Below are 17017 nucleotides of genomic sequence, written 5' to 3'. Positions count from 1 at the left end.
AAACCGAGAGCAAGAGAAAATAAATACATGTTAAGCAATGAAAAAGTATTATCACTGTCAGATTCAGATTAAAAGCCACGTAAGTTTGGATCTTAGTTGTTTCTTAAGAGAATCACTCGCAAAGGAAAAGAAGAAAAGGGAGAGAGGAAAATAAATAAATCCATAGAGTAGGGAAAAATCAGAATAGAAGTTGTCGACACACACACAAACACGCAAACCACATAAACACAAACACAAACAAACACAAACACAGACACAAACCCACCCCAACCCCACCCAACACCCCCCTCCCCCCCACACCCACAGCACCAAGACAACTCCACTCAGCCACTCACGGACGGGGAAAAGAATTGTGGAGGAAAAGCATCGTGGTCTGTGAGTGATATACGGCGTGTTGTTTATCGCCTCCCTGATGCCGGCCGGGCCTCGCAGCCTCCCCGGCCACCGCCATAACTCAGCACCCCAGCTACTAAATCACCGGGAAAGGAATGCCCCTTGCACCCAGCCAACCCAAGCAACCAAGCAAGTCACTCCAAGCCAAGCCACGCCAACTCAAGCCAAGTCAAGGCAAGCCATCCTGGTGTCCGAGTGTCCAGGGTTGGGATGGGATGGAATGAGGAGTGACGGCAGCGAGATAGGAATGGGAAGAGGAAATTGAGTGAAGCAATGCGGAGAGAATTTGAAGGCGGAGAGAATTTGAAGGCGGAGAGAAGTTGAAGGCGGAGAGAATTTGAAGAGAGAAACAAAGGTAGATAGATAGAGATAGATGGAGCAAAGTGCCGACCCGAACTGCTGAGATGCCGAAGTCCTCCGACGAGTGGACTGGCTGGCAGATTGAGTGAATGTCTGACTGGCTGGCTACTGGCTGGCTAACTGACTGACTGACTGACTGGTTGGTTGACTGGTTGATTGAATAACCTACTGGTGGACTGACTGACTGGCTGATTGACTGACTGGCTGGCTGACTGTCTGGCTCACTGACTGGCTTACTAGCTGATTGACTGACTTTCGCACTGACTGAATGACTACCTGGCTAACTGGTTGACTGATTGGTTTGTTGACTAGCTTACTGACTGGCTGGCTGACTGACTTGCTGACTGGCTGGCTGACTGACTTGACTTATTGGCTGGCTGACTAGCTGACTTACTGGCTGGCTAACTGGCTGGCTTACTGAGTGGATGACTGTCAGGCTAGCTGGTTGATTGGTTGCTTGGTTGGTTAGCTGACTAGATGGGTTACTGACTGACTGGGTGGAGGGATGGTTGGCAGGCTAGCTGGTTGATTGGTTGGTTGATTCGTTAGCTGACTGGATGGGTTACTGACTGATTGGGTGGAGGGATGGTTGGCTCACGCTTATCACAGGACGCCGCCGATAAATCCCTCTGCGTCGATCAGCGGGTCGTCGAGGCACGCACAAACACGGGCAAAATGCTGCTCAATGATGGTCCTCGCGAGCCCTTGGAAGTCCTGGGAGTCGGGTTATCGCTAGTATATTCCGCGCGGCGAGAATTTATGCCGCGGTCAATCCTTCTGTCAAAAATTTAAAAGAGCTGTTTCGGTTTTACGCTGCAAATAACCCTTTTTTTTTTTTTTACGTTTTCATATTCCATCTCCCACCTACGTTTTTTTTCTTCCTCCTCCTCCTCCTCCTCCTTCCTATATATTTACCTTTTCTCGTTTGAGGTGTCTGGGTAAAGTGATGTTTTCTTTGTGCTATGAACGTAGATTTATGCAGAGGTTATTGAATAGAAATGTGCATCACCAATATTATTTTTATTTTTTTATTTTTACTCGTCTCCTTCCTTCCCTCCTTCCTCGGCGGCTCTTTGGTTATTGGCGGTCTCGTGAGCATCCATCACCTGCCGAGGAGCGAAGAGGTGTCGTGAGGGTGAAGGGTGAGGGGTGAAGGGTCTTGACAGGAGGGTGATGTCTTCCAATCTCCTCCGAGCTGTGAATCATAACGAAGGTGATGCCGGGGGTTCGTGTTCAGCCCGAGACAATCGCCACTTCGCCTTCGCCTTGGACTCACTTAACTTGAGCTCGTACCGATGATGGAAGATTCGGGGTGCGCTGTGTTGTGTGTCTTTGTGAGTGTGTGTGTGACGAGAGAGGAAACGAGAGAGAGATGAATAGATAGACATAGAAGGAGATAAATATAGAGATAGCGAGGTAGAGAGAGATAGAGAGAGATGCTGATATCCATAACTCAAACTATTGTGTTCTCATTGTAGTCAATCTTCATGTTTTCTTGGGCATTTTACTTGTTCTACTGTGCATGTTTTTCGTGTGGTTTGTTACGTGGTGAGAAGATGTAATTTAAACGACTCCACCATTCGTCATTCAACTTGCTTCCGTATTGCACTGGTGAAAAAAAAAGCATAATTGAAAGGAACTCCCCTGAGATATGCAGAGAGTTTGATTGACAAGTACTTTACGGTTCAGCTGACTATTTTTTTTTTCTAGAGAACAATTGGTTTCATATCTTCACAATTAAAGGTATATTTTCATTCTAGTGCATTTTATGGCGGTTGAGTCAGCGTGTCGGAAATAACACAGAAATTCCGGTCTTTGAAGTTAGGGAGAATATTGTTCATGCCTCCTTCAGTGTTGTTTATGACGATCGTAAACTTGACGGGACTGAAAAAATAACCCGGACAAATTCTGTTATGGATTGACTAACCGCCTCTTTGATGTGTTTTTTTTTCCCTTTTTTTTTTCTCATAGCTGTTTGACGACACACTCATGCATATTCCAGACGATATCGTGATGTCTCGCCTTTGATGTGAGTTTGAGGTGAATAAACTCGAATCCTTTTGATGTTCGATGTAAAACACACGTCAATATATTATCGGCGAGCCGTGAACATGTACGCAAAATAGAAACATGCATTGTATTGAACACTAAGACATATTTCGCAGATACATGTGAACAAATATGCTAAGCAACAAAAAATAAGTGATATTCCAGCCACAAAAGACAGGCAATGAATAACAACCGACTCTTTGCCAGCGATGTACAGCCAATGCAGGTTTAGTTGTTAAGGTATTATGCACACACCTCTACCTGTCACAATTAATGAAAAAAGCACAACAAGCAATGCACTAGATTTATGAAGATTTTTTTTTTTTACGTGATACATCTAGCACCGGTATGCTCACTTAAGGGGCCTGGTGGACTACCTCAACCTATTAGTGATGCAGGCTATTTTTTTTTTAAGTGGCTGCCGTGGTATATGACTTGCTAAGCCCATGCTGCAATCCCCCTCTCCCCCGGTGCTCCTCTTGACCAAAGTCACCGAAGTAAGGGTTGACTGAAGACCCGGACAGCATGTGGGTAGTCCTGCGGCACTCGGCGATGTTTGAAAACTCTCAGCGTCTTGCCGTGGGGCTCGAACCTAGAACCTTGGGATTACCACGTCCGCACGCTGACCACTCGGCCATCCTTCCCTGTCAAATAATTAGTTAGAAAGAGGTCAGAAGTCAGATTCATAAACATGCTAATATAGATAGACAGATAGAGAGAAGAACAAACAGACAAACAAACAGACATACAGACATTCTCAGGTATCAGGACACCTCTTCTCACGTAATTGACTGCTCTTTCGTCCACCTCTTCGGATTCTTTACAGGAGCAGCGAGTAGCGGGCTTTTTTTTATTGTTTCCTTTTTTGTGTGCCCTTGTGCTGTCTCCTTTGCTGTAAAAAAAAATATCCGATAGTTTGATCATCCAGCATCACGGGAAAACTTTGAGCATTTCTTAACCATCTCTCTCCGTGTCTGCCAATCAAAGGTACCCCTGCGTAGCCTGTCGTCCCTACCTGAGTCCCACCTGGAGGCCATTGATTACCCGAAGGTGCGTAAAGGGGCTGTTACACTGGGCAGATTTTCCGTGGATCTTCCGTAAACCACGATTTCCGTTGGCGTGGTTCTCCTATTTCCGCGGTTTTCTGACGAGTCCACGGTCTTCCAAAGCTACGGTAGATTTCACCAAAGGACGACGGTATTACTCACCATCATCATCAGCAGCAATAACAAGAAACAAATGAGAACCACGCCAGCGGAAATCGTGGTTTGACTGAAGATCCACGGAAAATTTGCCCAGTGTAAAAGCCCCTTTAGTTGTTTGATTTCCTAAGCCGCCGCCGCGCCGCAACTCTCTAATCCGAGTGCCAAAACCACCGTGTTCGCTCCTCGTAATATTGACCTTCGCGGCCGCCGTGTTTGTACTGCCGTGGGTGCGTTGCGTGTCGGTTTTAACGTTTATCCATACGCCTGTCTCTCATTACGGTCAGGAGGCGGCATACGTCATCTCATGTTTGTCTTTATTGACGGAGGGTTTGCCGGTCCCAGGTGCCGTGCGATGCTATACCGCCACCTACTTAGCGGCTTTTCATCGGTGCGGTCATAGTCTGAATAAGTCATCAACGCCACTAAGCTCATTTCAACGATTTAGTGTTACTCAGCATCGGCAGTTCACCTCACCGTTGTTTTCTTTGTTTCTGATTTCTTAACATATGAAAATCGGTTGGGTAAAGGCTTCATCGTGACACATACAGGTTTCACTCATGTTTATATATATTTCAAGGGTCAATGAAAAGGAGATGAGCACTAAGGCCACGTGCAGCTGTAGCGTAGATGCCCCCAATTTTACGTTTACCTATTTCTACTTTCCTTCTCTGAATAAAGAACAGATTAAGATGCAACACGTAACGCTAAACTGTCTGCATTACCGTCATAATAATCTGAAATCAGTGACAGGATGATGCAAGAGATTTACAGAGAGATACAAAAAGACGGGGAATGATAGTGATGGAAACTACAGCGATTATCTAGAAGAGGGCGGCCTTCTTTGGGATAATAAAAAAAACTAAAACCTCATCGCAACAAGACTCCTCGTGTGCTTGTCAACCTGTTTCTGCGTGTCTAGTGCAATCGAGACATTTCATAGTGCAAATTAAGAGAAGAAGAGAGAGGAGGATACACAACAGACAGAGCAGGAGGAGGAGAAGAAGGAGGAGGGAGAGGATCATGAGTAGAAAGGAAAGAGGAGAAGGAGAAGGAGCAGAAAGAGGAGGAGGAAGAGGAACATGAGTAGAAAGAGGAGGAGAAAGAGGAACATGAGTAGAAAGGAAAGAGGATAAGGAGAAGGAGCGGAAAGAGGAGGAGGAGAAAGAGGAACATGAGAAAAAAGGAAAGAGGATAAGGAGAAGGAGCAGAAAGAGGAGCAGGAGAAAGAGAAACACGAGTAGAAAGGAAAGAGGATAAGGATAAGGAGCAGAAAGAGGAGGAGGAGGAAGAGGAACATGAGAAAAAAGGAAAGAGGATAAGGAGGAGTAGCAGAAGGAGTCCGACAAAAAAAATAAAGTGTGACTACCAGTGTCGTGATGAATGCGGTGACCTGAAAAGAAGAGCGTGACACGAGGAGAAAGAGGCAGTGAAAAGTGTGTGCCTGATTCCTTGCCTCCTTGCCTCTTTGCTTGGTAACTCGGCGGGCGGGTGGAAGGGAAGAGAAACAAGGGAAGCAAAGGTTAGCGGGTCGTGGCCCTCTCAAGCACATCGCGCGAGCCTTGGGAGCCTTGCATGCGTAATCTCAATTGATTAGACGCAGAATGACAGCACCAGCGGCCGTCCATCACGCGGCGCCACTCCACACTGCTAATTTGGCTGCCGAGTTTACGGTGTCGAGGCGGAGGCGGCGGCGGAGGTGGTGGTGGTGGTGGCGATGATTGTTTGTGTTGAGAGAGGGAGACAGGGAGCAAGAGGGAGAGGGAGAGAGGAAGAGGATGAGGTAGGAAGGGGAAGAGGGAGGAGAGAGGGAGCGAAGGAGTAAAAGAGAGAGGGATAGAGGAAGAGTTTGAGGCAAGAAGAGAAAGAGAGGAGAAAATAGGGAAGAGAGAGAAAAAGGAACAAGAGAGAGGGAGAGAGAAAGAAATTGAGGCAAGAACAAAGAGAGAAAGAGGAGAGAGGGAGAGATCGAAGGAGCAGGAAAAGACTGAAGCAAGAAGAGAAGGAGGAAAGTGAAGGAGAGAGAGAGAAAGAGGAAGACGGAGACGGCGATTAGGTACAAGAATAATGATTGCTGTAAGAAGAACCACACCTTCACATAATTAAGAGCCAGCCAGCCAGGTGTAGGTGTTAGCGGCGAGATGCTTTGTTCAGGAGGCGAATCATAAGCAAGATGGCGGAAAAAGAGAAGATGGAAGAGGAGGAAGAAGTAAAGAAAGGAGAGAGAAGGAAAGGAGAAGAGTAGGAGTGGAAGAAGAGTAGGTAGAGATAGTGGGGTAAGGAAGTGGATGAGGAAAAGAGAAGGTTAATGGAAGAAAGGAGGAAAAAAGGAAGAAGAAAAGAAAGAAAAACATTGAGAGAGAGAGAGAGAGAGAGTTATTAGTGTTTGTTTAATTGATTACGCTATATATTTAATAACTTAGCATTGATTTGATTGTCGGTCTTCCCTCCTCCCCCCCCTCCCCCCCCTTCACCCCCCCTCACCCCCCCCCTTGAACTTTTTATGGCATACCTTACATCATGACCAACTGTTTACCTCCCGAAAGCCGTACGTTATTCTCACCGGTGCGATATTGTGGTAATAGAGGAAATTGATCTTCATGCTAATGGGAGCAGTTGTTTACATTGCTCTAATAATGTAGTGATATTATTGCCATCGTCAAATTTCTTTAAGTTATTTTTGTTATTCTTATTTTTTATGTTTTCACCATGACTTGCTTTAGGGGTAATTGCAGTAGTAGTAGATGTAGAAGAAGTAGAAGAAGTAATAATAGTAGTAGTAGTAGTAGTAGTAGTAGTAGTAGTAGTAGCAGTAGTAGTAATAGTAGTAGTAGAAGTAGTAGTAGTGGTAGTGGTAGTAGTAGTAGTAGTAGTAGTAGTGGTAGTGGTAGTAGAAGTAGCAGTAGTAGTAATAGTAGTAGTAAAAGTTGTAGTAATAGTATTATTAAGAATATCATTGTCATTTCTGTTATTATTATTGCTCTTACTTACGTATTACAACTTATTATTGTTTGTTTTTGTTATTGTTGTGGTAATTATTGGTTTCCTTTGTTTTCGAGTATGACCTCAAAACCATTAAAATCTTTCTAGTCATTTCACTTAGGCAGTATACTGTACACAAACATTTCATAAGTTTACATAAAAAAATGTAAATGTAAATATATAAATATGATCAAGGTTTTTTGAGGTGTGGAAGAGGTTGGAAGGGAAGGGACTTAGTGAGAAAAAAAAAGTGATTGTTTTTTTGTTTTTTTTCCTATCACTGTTATACTCTTCCTATATACCTCGTTCTCAAATATCATATATCTACAGTAATTATTTTCACTGTGATATCGCAAATGAATTCAGGCTTGTTTTTTTTGGGGGGGTGGGGGGGATCGTTAAGCCACTAAAACTCAAGCCCATCTATCCAAACAACACCTTTAATAACCTCACAAACAACACGAATACACTTCTCTACCGCTAAGGAACGTGACGTAATACAAGTCACACCGCTAATCGCATGGACTGAAATACAATATGTTCCATAGCGCAAGAAGCATTTCGCGCAGACAAAGAGGATTCATTTTTTTGCATGTTAAAGTTCGAGTGATTTGACAGCATGTTCAGTATCCAAAACAAAAGGTCGGTGCACTAACCCAGGTCGCTTGATACATTTTTTTTCTTCTCTTCTCTCCTCCTCCTCCTCCTCCTCCTCCTCCTCCTCCTCACTGTATGCTAATTTTCTTTTGCAATTATGAAGGAGTGATAATGTATTACCCTCTGCATTATTTTTTTGTGTGTGTGTTTGTATGTGTTTGTGCGCTTCCAGCACCCATACAGACCTTCCCCTGGCTATTCTCTCCCTCCCTAGGTGAAACACAGACACCAGACACACACACATACACTCAAACAAACAAACAAACACCATTAATCCCACCCCTCCAGGTAAACATTCCACGCCGGGCATAAATCACCGCGAAATGGGCGTCTGACGATAAAGTGGCAGGAACATCGCTTTTAAGCTGTTGGGAGCGGGCGTTGCTCAGCTCAAGGGGGGGGGGGGGAGGAGGATGTGGCGGAGGAGAAGGACGAGGAGAAGAAAGGGGAGGAGGAGGATTAGGAGGAAGCTGTTTGTGCATTATCTGTCTCCAGGTTGTTAGGAAGAGTGTGCATAAGTGGAAGAGGATGAGGAAAAAAAGAAGAGGAGGAGGAGGAGACAGTCACTGATCCGCCTACCGCCATCGATTGCACTAAAGAAGAGAAGAAATAAAAGAAGAAAACGGAAGAAGAATGTAAGAAAGTGAGCGAGGGAAGACAGTTTGTGCCACTAGTTAGCATAGAAGTATGAAAGAGAAACGAGGACAAGGACAAGAAAGAGAAAGAGGAGAAGGGGACACAGAGAGAGAGAGAAAGAGAAACGGACCCGCGTGTCAGGACCCAAAAAACAGACCTTGTAGACTCACACATCAGGTTTTCTCCGTCCTTGGTGGGGGATCAATCATTCACGTGTTGTGTTTGCCTTACCTCGAAAGTCCAACGCGATGAAGAAAAAAGAAATACAAAAAAAAATGCGCTTCTGAGGAAACGAAAAAACTGCCCTAATCAATAAACCAAATGAGTCCTTCTCCCTTTGTGTCTGTTTAACATCAAATAACATCTTAGCGGTAAATTGCCATAGATCACAGGCGGCTTTGGGGATGGCGTTGGATGAGGGAGAAAACAAAAAAGGGAGAAATCAAGACAGGCAGGGAGTCGTGAGGGCGTGATGATACTGACGTGAAGGAAATGGGTTGTCTCTTTGAGGGGGACGAGGAGGCAGGAGGTGTGACTGCAGGATTGTGTTGTTGCTCTGTTGTCACCGAGCGCTCATCACTGTATGTGGGAGGAGAGGAAAAGCAGGAGGAGGAGGAGGAGGAGGAGGAGGATATGCTTCGTCTTATATATCAACCTCCTCGTGTAGTCAAACCCCTTGTGCACTGTGTTGATTGATGATGACGTCGTTTTCACCACGTATTAATTTATTTTCAGCTGGTATGGCAACATTGAAAGCGGGAAGGAAAGGGAAGGATTTACCATTTCGTCCCATGCCCTCGGATCCCAGACACAGAGGCATTCGTTTCATTGCCTCAACTTTCGCCCCTCAACGAGATTAATAATAACAATCAGACAACAAGACCAGCAGAGCACGAAGCAACAATAGCAGGGAAATACAGCAATTGCAAAACACTAAAAAGAAAACAAATAACGTACGACTGCGACTACGACGATGATGACAACAACGAGGACGACGACAAAATACGAGAAAAATAACAGTAGCAACGACAAAAGAAACTATGAAGCAATACAAGCAACAGCAACAGAAACAAAGGAACAAATACAGCAACAACGACCACTACTACTACTACTACCACTACCACTACTACTATAACTACTACGACAAGGACACCTCCCTCACACAGTCCCCACTCCCCATGCAGGAACGACCCCCAGCAGCTGAGCGTTCACCAGCAAGCGCGTTCTACGTTCTGCTCGCTGCCACTTAATGCACCGAGTCAAAACAGAGCTCGACAGCGTGACGGGAAGCATTTTTTTTCACCGCTTGCAGTCTTATCCAATTCGTTTTCTTCGCTTGCCTTTCACGCCTTGGACGCCCGCCCTTGAGCCTCGCGTGGGTGGGTAACTTGGAGGGTGGCCGAAGGAGTACTTGAGACCATGACACAGTTTCCTTAGGGCCGTTCTATGTGTTTTCTTTCTTGTTGTGGTTACCTGGTGATTGCGTGCTTGAGCAGGTGTTGTTGGTGCCTCCTATACTCCACCTTCAGTCCGATGCGTGTGTTTCTTTTCCTTTTTTTTAAGTCTTTGCTGTGATTCTTTTTATTTTCTCCTTGTCCTCCCATTTTCTCGGTTTCCTGGTCTTTCATATTCTACTGCTCCTCTTTAGCTTCATCTCCCTTTTCTTCTTTCTCCTTCTCTTCTTTTCCTCCCTTTCTCATGTTGTTTCTTTCCTTACTCTTTCTCCGCCTTTTTCTTTCCTCTGCTTTGCTTCTTCCTCTTTCTCTTCTCTTCTCTTTCTAAGGCTTCATCCTCTCCTCTTTCTTTATCCTCTCCTCTTCCTTCTGCTCTTCCTCCACCACCTTTTCTCCTCTTTCCTGTGCCTTTCTTCCTTCTCCCTCTCCTCCTCTTCTCCTCGGCCAGGCTCCCTCAGCGGCGTCGGCGTTTTCGTAACAGTTAACACACGAGTCACCGTTCTCTTCGTTCATCCAGTTGCGGCAATAAGGAAATTAACTTGCCCATTAAGATCACGGAGCGTGGAAAATGAAATACCCGTCTGTCTGTGTGTCTTCAACCGAGTCGTGCCGTAAATACTACGCAATTATTAGTTAGCTTCTCTTACTGAGGGACGGCAAGCATATTTTTCTTTTCCCGCCTTCCCACCTTCGACCCTCCGCTCCCGCAAACACACACACACACACACACACACACACACACACACACACACACACACACACACAGACACGCCTCGAGTTCCCCCCTGCAAGCCCACCCGGTTACTCTTAGGGTGAGGGACGCCACCTCCCACGCAACAGCCTTCCCATCGTTTGACCTCTGAATTAACCTCTAATGAGACAGAAATGGTTGTAAGTAGTATTGGCTTCCTCCCTCCCCGTTAAAGGCAGAAGGAGCGCGCTGGTGGAGGCGGCGGTAAGGCGGGAGGAAGGTGTTGCGTGGTGGTGTCGTTCGTGAACTTTTGTCTTACAGCCAATCCTCGGGGAGCAGCGGCGCGGGAACCATAAATCTTGCTCCGTCGACAGGCAGCCTCCTCGTCACGGCAGGCTGGCTGGCGTGGGAGGGGGAGGGAGGGGGGAGGGCGGGTGGAAGGGAGGACTGGGGATGGGTGGAAGGGAGAGGGCGGCTGCTGGCGTGTACGTATGCGATTATTATTATGGCTCTGTGTGTGTGTGTGTGTGTGTGTGTGTGTGTGTGTGTGTGTGTTTGATATTTTCGTCACTCAAGCTGTTTTATTGATTAGTTGTGCTTCCAATATTTTATCACCAGTTTTATTATTTCAACCCTATTTTTTTTTTCTCTCTCTCTGGGTGAAGTATTAAACGCCATCTTTTGCGCATTCTTCTACCCTGGGCGTCACGTGTTCCTTTTCTTATGATCTGGAGGCAAAAAGAGACGTTCAGGTCGGGAGGGATTCTCAGGGCTAATCTTTAAGAAATCACCATGGCCTTGACAGCAAACAAGTCCCCTCCGTCACGTGGCGTCTCATGAAAACCGTGAGAAAAGCAAACACGAGACGGGGTGGGGGGGGGGGGAGTGCTGATGTGTATGTGTTTGTTTGTTTGTTTGTGTGTGTGTGGAGGGGGGGGGGGTTGCTCTGTGTGTGTGTGTGTGTGTGTGTGTGTGTGTGTGTGTGTGTGTGTGTGTGGTCGACCCCCCTCGTTGCGTGTAAGTGTTTTTTTTCCCTTGAGATGTTTTTTTTTAACTCAGCTTGATCGTCTTTGTCTTGCATCTGTGACCGTGGAGAACAACAACAACAACAACAAATACTACCACCTCTACCACTACTACTACCACTTTGACTTTTGTTGTTGTTGTTGTTGTCTTTCTGGTATTCGCTTCTGCTGTTTTCACCTTCGTCATCATCATCATTATCATCATCATCATCGTCGTGTTTGCGGTTGAAGTTTTAGTCACGGTGTTTTTTTTATTTCCATTGTGGTTTGCTCATGTTGTCTTCATTGCTGCTGCTGCTCTCCCCTCTCTGCTGTCTCATTCCCTCTGTTTCTTCGTTTTTGTTGTTGTTGTTTATGTTCTTGCTGGTGTTTTCGTTGCTGTTGTCGTTGATGTTGATGTTGTGTTGTTTGTGATGATTTCGTAGTTGCTGATGTTGGGGTTGTGGTCTGTGTTGTTTGTTGGTGGTGGTGGTCAAGGTGGTGCATCAGTGGTTAGTGCTAGTGGTGGTGGTGGTGGTGGTGGTGAAGGTGGTGGGCGCAAAGTTGTTTTAATTTTACTGCCTCTGCTTTTTCTCCTATCCTGTCTTCCCTACCTGCTGCACTGCTTTCTCTTCCTTTTCCTCTTTGTTTCCTTTCTTCTCCATTCCTTTTTCCACTTATTGTCATTGGTTCCTTCACCTCTTCTCCCCGTTGCCACTACTTAATCCCCCTTTCTACCCTTGCTCTTTTTTTTTCTCACCTTTTCTTCGTCTTCTGTCCTATATTTTTTTTATGCTCTGCCTATAGCACCGGTAGGCTATCTTGGTAGGGCCTGATATTCGGTCCCAGCCTGTTATGGCGCCGGCAAGTATTTACTGTGGCGCCCTTTTGCTTGGTTCATGCTGTCTCCCTAAGTCTCCCTAAGCTCATCTTTCATCCTCTCTTTACGTAGAGTGGGAATCTAGAGCCCGGGTTGATAGATGGTCTTCGGGACAGCATGTGGGTCGTCTTAGGCCACTCGGCGGTGACTGAAAAAAAACAGCTTGTGGCGGCGGGCGGGACGCAAACCCGGGTCATTCTGGATGCTGTGCCTGCACGCTCACCACTCTGCAACTGGCTCCTTTTACTTATTTTCTCATACCTTTTATCTGGTGTCTTTGTTTCCACCTTTTCCGGTGCTCTTTTCTACCTCCGATTCCTCCCCTCCTTACACTGCTGCGTCTGATTATGCCTCATTTTTTTCTCCTTCCTACTAATTCCTCTTCTCTCAACACTCCTCTTATTACCCTCGTAGTCTTCCCCTTCCTCCTTCCTTCCTTGCTTTCTCTCCACTTACCTTTTTCCCACCTGTTACCTCTGCTTCCCCTTTATTCTCTTTCCCACCCTGCCTAAACCCCTACTACCTCTTCTCCTCCTACTCCTCCTCCTCCTCCTCCTACCTCCTATCCCGCTTCCTCCTTCCTCCAACACTTACTGTCCTACATCCCGTCAAGGTACGAACGTGACCGAGTAAAGGTGCGTCAATGGGGGCCAGTAAGGAACACACACACACACACACACACACACACACACACACATTTTTTTGGTTCACATTACAACGACAGCTGTTTTATTAATCCGCGCAGCGCCATCTGTTGACAACTAAATAGATAAGAAACTAATTTTGTGCATTCACTTTTTTTTATCTCCAGCCTAAACTTTTTCTCTACTTTTTTCCACTTCAGTTTTGATTTGGTAGTTACTTTCACATTTTATTTTATGTGCTTTTGTAAGAGTAGTATGTTGCCGGGGGTGTATTCCTTTGTTTAACCATTAATCTGCCTTTGCTCAATATAAAATAAATCCCAATAGATATGTAAAAAAATATATATGTCGATAGGAAGGAAACCAAAACAAAAAACACAGTATAAAGGGAAATAAATGGTCTACGGCGTCACACACTCATTCACAGCTTCTTTAGAATATATATATCAAATAACTTATCACGTACTCACTTTCTAACGTCATATTTAACTATTTCGACGCTCTATATACGCTGGAAACATCATTCAGAGATATAGCGCTTCTGCTGCTGGTACTGCTGCTGCTGCTGTTGCTCCTGCTGCTGCTGGTGTCGTAAATTTCAGGTTTTCCTTCTCACGCAACGCCGACACCCCACTTCCAGGCGGCCGCAAGACATCCTCAATGGTCACGGAGACGTCTATTGTTGTTGTCTCGCCTGGTCACGGCTTCCTAGACACGAGGACGAGGCGTGATACGGCTCTGGATTATGAGTCTTCCTCGTAGAAATGGCCGCTGCTGGTCAATCGCTTTATTTGGAATTGTAGTGTTTTTCTCTTCTATTGCCACTTTTTTTCTTTCGTTTTAATCTTATTCATCATATTTGTCATTTCCTTCGCTTTTTCTTCCTCCTTGGGTTTCTTCTCCTCCGGTATCATCATCAACGGCCAGGTACAAATACAGGTGTGGGCGTGGCAGGTGACTAGTGTCTCCCGAACACCTGGACGAGCCGAAGGTGCTGCAGGGAAGCCAATTACGGGAACCAGTGGGAGACGGGCTTCGGGGAGGAAGAGAAGGGGAGAGGAGGGGGAGGAGAGGGAGGAAGGCGGCAGAGATGGCAAGGAGGGAGTGGGGGGAATGAGGGGGTGACATGGACGAAGAGGAAGGAAGGGGAAGGAGGAAAGGAAGGAGGGGGGGAAGGAGGAAACTGGAGGGAAGTGGAGGAAGTTGTAAAGTCCAACCTGTTCCCAAATAAATTCTTGCCTCAAGCCGTCATCGGGAGCTTAAGTATTGCTCTTATTCAGGCTGGAGCGGGAAGTACACACACACACACACACACACACACACACACACACACACACACACACACACGCACACGCACACACCAGGTTCGGGTTCACTGTTTCTGGATCCTGTGTGTTCTAAACCGACTCACCCTCATCCGTGAACCCTTCTTTATAACCATATCATAAGTCTTTAGTGGTGCGTTATACAATTCACTGTGTTGTAAAGTGTGTGTGTGTGTCTGTGTGTGTGTGTGTGTGTGTGTTACTGGTGCTGGTGCTGGTAGTGGTGATCGTGTTATAGCTGTTGTTGTTGTTGATATTCAGATTTGTTGTTTTATTAGTGATATATTTATTACTTCATAACGTCTGTAAACTCACCTGTATTGACAGCAAGTATAAATTAGTTAGTCTAAAGAATACGTATCGCCCACCATTTTGCCGTTTTTTAGATGGCCGGTGTCTTTCATATCACTGTTTTCATAGCGTTAACAGAGAAGGAGCCGATCCATCCTTGTGAAAACTATTAAACCAAGCTTTCATCACCTAGGCAGGACCACCTTCCAAGTCCTGGTACTCACTGGAATCACTCATGCTCTGTCCTCAAAGCATTGGCAGGTTTGTCAAATGGTCACTCGATTCAATCAAATTATTAACTCGGTTTTTATAGACGTTTTTCCAAAAGTTTACGTCTGAGATATTCACCAAAGTGTTCTCATATGTTTTTGTTACTGTTTCAATCCGCTCTTAAGATAGTTTAGTAACGGAGAGACAGACAGACAGGCAGACAAACAGACAAGTAGGCAGACAGGCAGACAGACAACCGAACTCTCCTCGTAGTCGGACAGTGATAAAAAATAAAATAAAAAATAAAACCGTCTTTAAATTTCGTCATCATAAATCACTTTTGAAGAACAGATTTTATTTTTTCCTCTTGTCTGCGGATTTTCACAGCAGGCGAGTTTCATATTTTATTTTCTAGTGAGCGCCGCGGGGAGGGCGATTACGGGGAAAGTTCGGTGGACACGCGGCGGGAAGGGGGTCGAGGGGGGCAATGGAGGGGGCGAGGAAGGCGAGGGGGCGGCAGCGGTGTTTGTGGCGGCGAGGTGACGTGCGGGGGGCTTTGATTGGCCGTTCCGTAACACTAGAAAGTTATGGACGAGATGTTCTGACCATGAGGGATTTTTTTCCTTCTCCCTTTCTCCTTTCCCCTTTCTCTCTCTTCGACTCACATTTTTTCTTTTTTTCTTTCTCTCTCTTGTTGATGTGTTTCTCTTTATATGTTAGGTGATGCTAGTTATCTTTATTTTCTTTATTGTGCTTCTTCGTTTTTCTTTTTTTCTTCTTCAATTGTTTTATCCCCTCTTCTTCATGTCTGTTTGTTTCTTATTCGTTAGATTATGCCAGTTATCTTTGTTTTCCTTCTTCCTTCCTTTCTCCTTTTGTCTTTACCTTGTTTTTCCCTTCTCTTCGATGTGTGTTTATTTCTTTTAGTTTGTCCTGATTCTCTTTTTTTTTTGTCATTTCCATTATCACGTTACAAATAATAACTACCTTCTTATGTCAATTTCCTGTTCTTTTACAGATTGAAACAACCCAAACCAAAACAGAAAAAAAGGGACCTCATTATGGTATCCTTCAATAAAAACTACAGAAATAAAAGGAGGAGGAAAAGATGATGAGAAGAGAAGAAGTAGTCCTATTATCGCCGTAACCACTACCATCAACACCTTCACCACTACCGCCTCCACTTCAACCACCACCACCACCACCACCACCACCACCTCCAGTGACCTCCAGACGTCATTGTGAACTTTCCGTGAGTTTTCCTTCCTTTTTTCCTTTTGTTCTACTTTTTTTTTCATCAACACAAATGGAGTGGGGAAAGCCATGATCCACTCTCTATCTCCATTCCCCTATACCTCCCTTCCCTTGTCTCTACCTGTTTTCCTCATCATCCCCTTCCCTTTCCTCCTTCCCGCTTATCTCCATTCCCTTACCCCTCCCTCTTTTCCCCGTCACTCCCTTCCCCTTCCTTCTTTCCCCTCGTATCCTCATTCCCACCTTCGTCTCTTCCTCCCCTCCCCTACTTCCTGTCTTACGTACCCCTTAAAAAAAAAAAAGATGTCACGGTTGAAGGGTTATGATAAAGGGCACAGTGACTGACCTTTAAAGGGAGATTAAGGGGGGGGAAGACTGTCAAGGTGATGAGGAAAAGGAGGAGGAAAGGTGGGAATAGCGAGGTGAGATGGGGTGGGGTAGGTAGGCGTGACGTGAGGTGAGGTGAGGTGAGGTGCTGGTTGTAAAGGGCGTGAGGGAAAGGGCGAAGAGGGAGGTATGGGAGCTGTGATCGTGAGTCTTGGTGAGTTTTTGTGAGGCGCAGGCAAGATTTAGGGTGAGAGGGGGGGGAAGGGGAGATGAAAATGTTGGCTGTCGATAGTTGCTTCTGTTCCTGTTAGTGTTGTTAGTGTTTCTATTTTTTTATTTGTTATGATTATTGATTTTTTTTTACCTTATATTGCTGCTGCTGTCGTTGTTGTGGTTGTTGTTCTAGTTAATATGTTAGTTTTTTTTCGGATGTTTGCCTCTCCTGGGTTTTGTTATGCCTGATGATATCGTGTTTTTGGTGTGGTGTGGTGTGGTGTGGTGTGGTGTGGTGTGGTGTGGGGTGGGGTGGTGTGGTGTGGTGTGGTGTGGTGTGGTGTGGTGTGGTGTGGGGTGGTGTGGTGTGGTGTGGTGTGATGTGGTGTGGTGTTGTTTCATGTTAGTGTTGACGCATTGTTCGTACTCGTATGCTTACCTTCTT

General features: G+C 45.5%; 1 long non-coding RNA gene across 1 annotated transcript in view; it reads left to right on the top strand.

The window, feature by feature from the left end:
• LOC126998690 (uncharacterized) overlaps positions 1-17017 on the top strand; it is a 55405-nt gene that overhangs the window by 13713 nt on the left and 24675 nt on the right. Inside the window, exon 2 of the long non-coding RNA XR_007752969.1 lies at positions 15797-16030. This is a non-coding gene — a long non-coding RNA (uncharacterized LOC126998690). The remainder of the gene's footprint in view (positions 1-15796; positions 16031-17017) is intronic.

Source organism: Eriocheir sinensis, chromosome 14, assembly GCF_024679095.1.
Source record: "Eriocheir sinensis breed Jianghai 21 chromosome 14, ASM2467909v1, whole genome shotgun sequence".
Classification (NCBI taxonomy): domain Eukaryota; kingdom Metazoa; phylum Arthropoda; class Malacostraca; order Decapoda; family Varunidae; genus Eriocheir; species Eriocheir sinensis.
The sequence above is the reverse complement of the archived record's forward strand: the minus strand, read 5'-3'. Positions and strand labels throughout refer to the sequence as shown.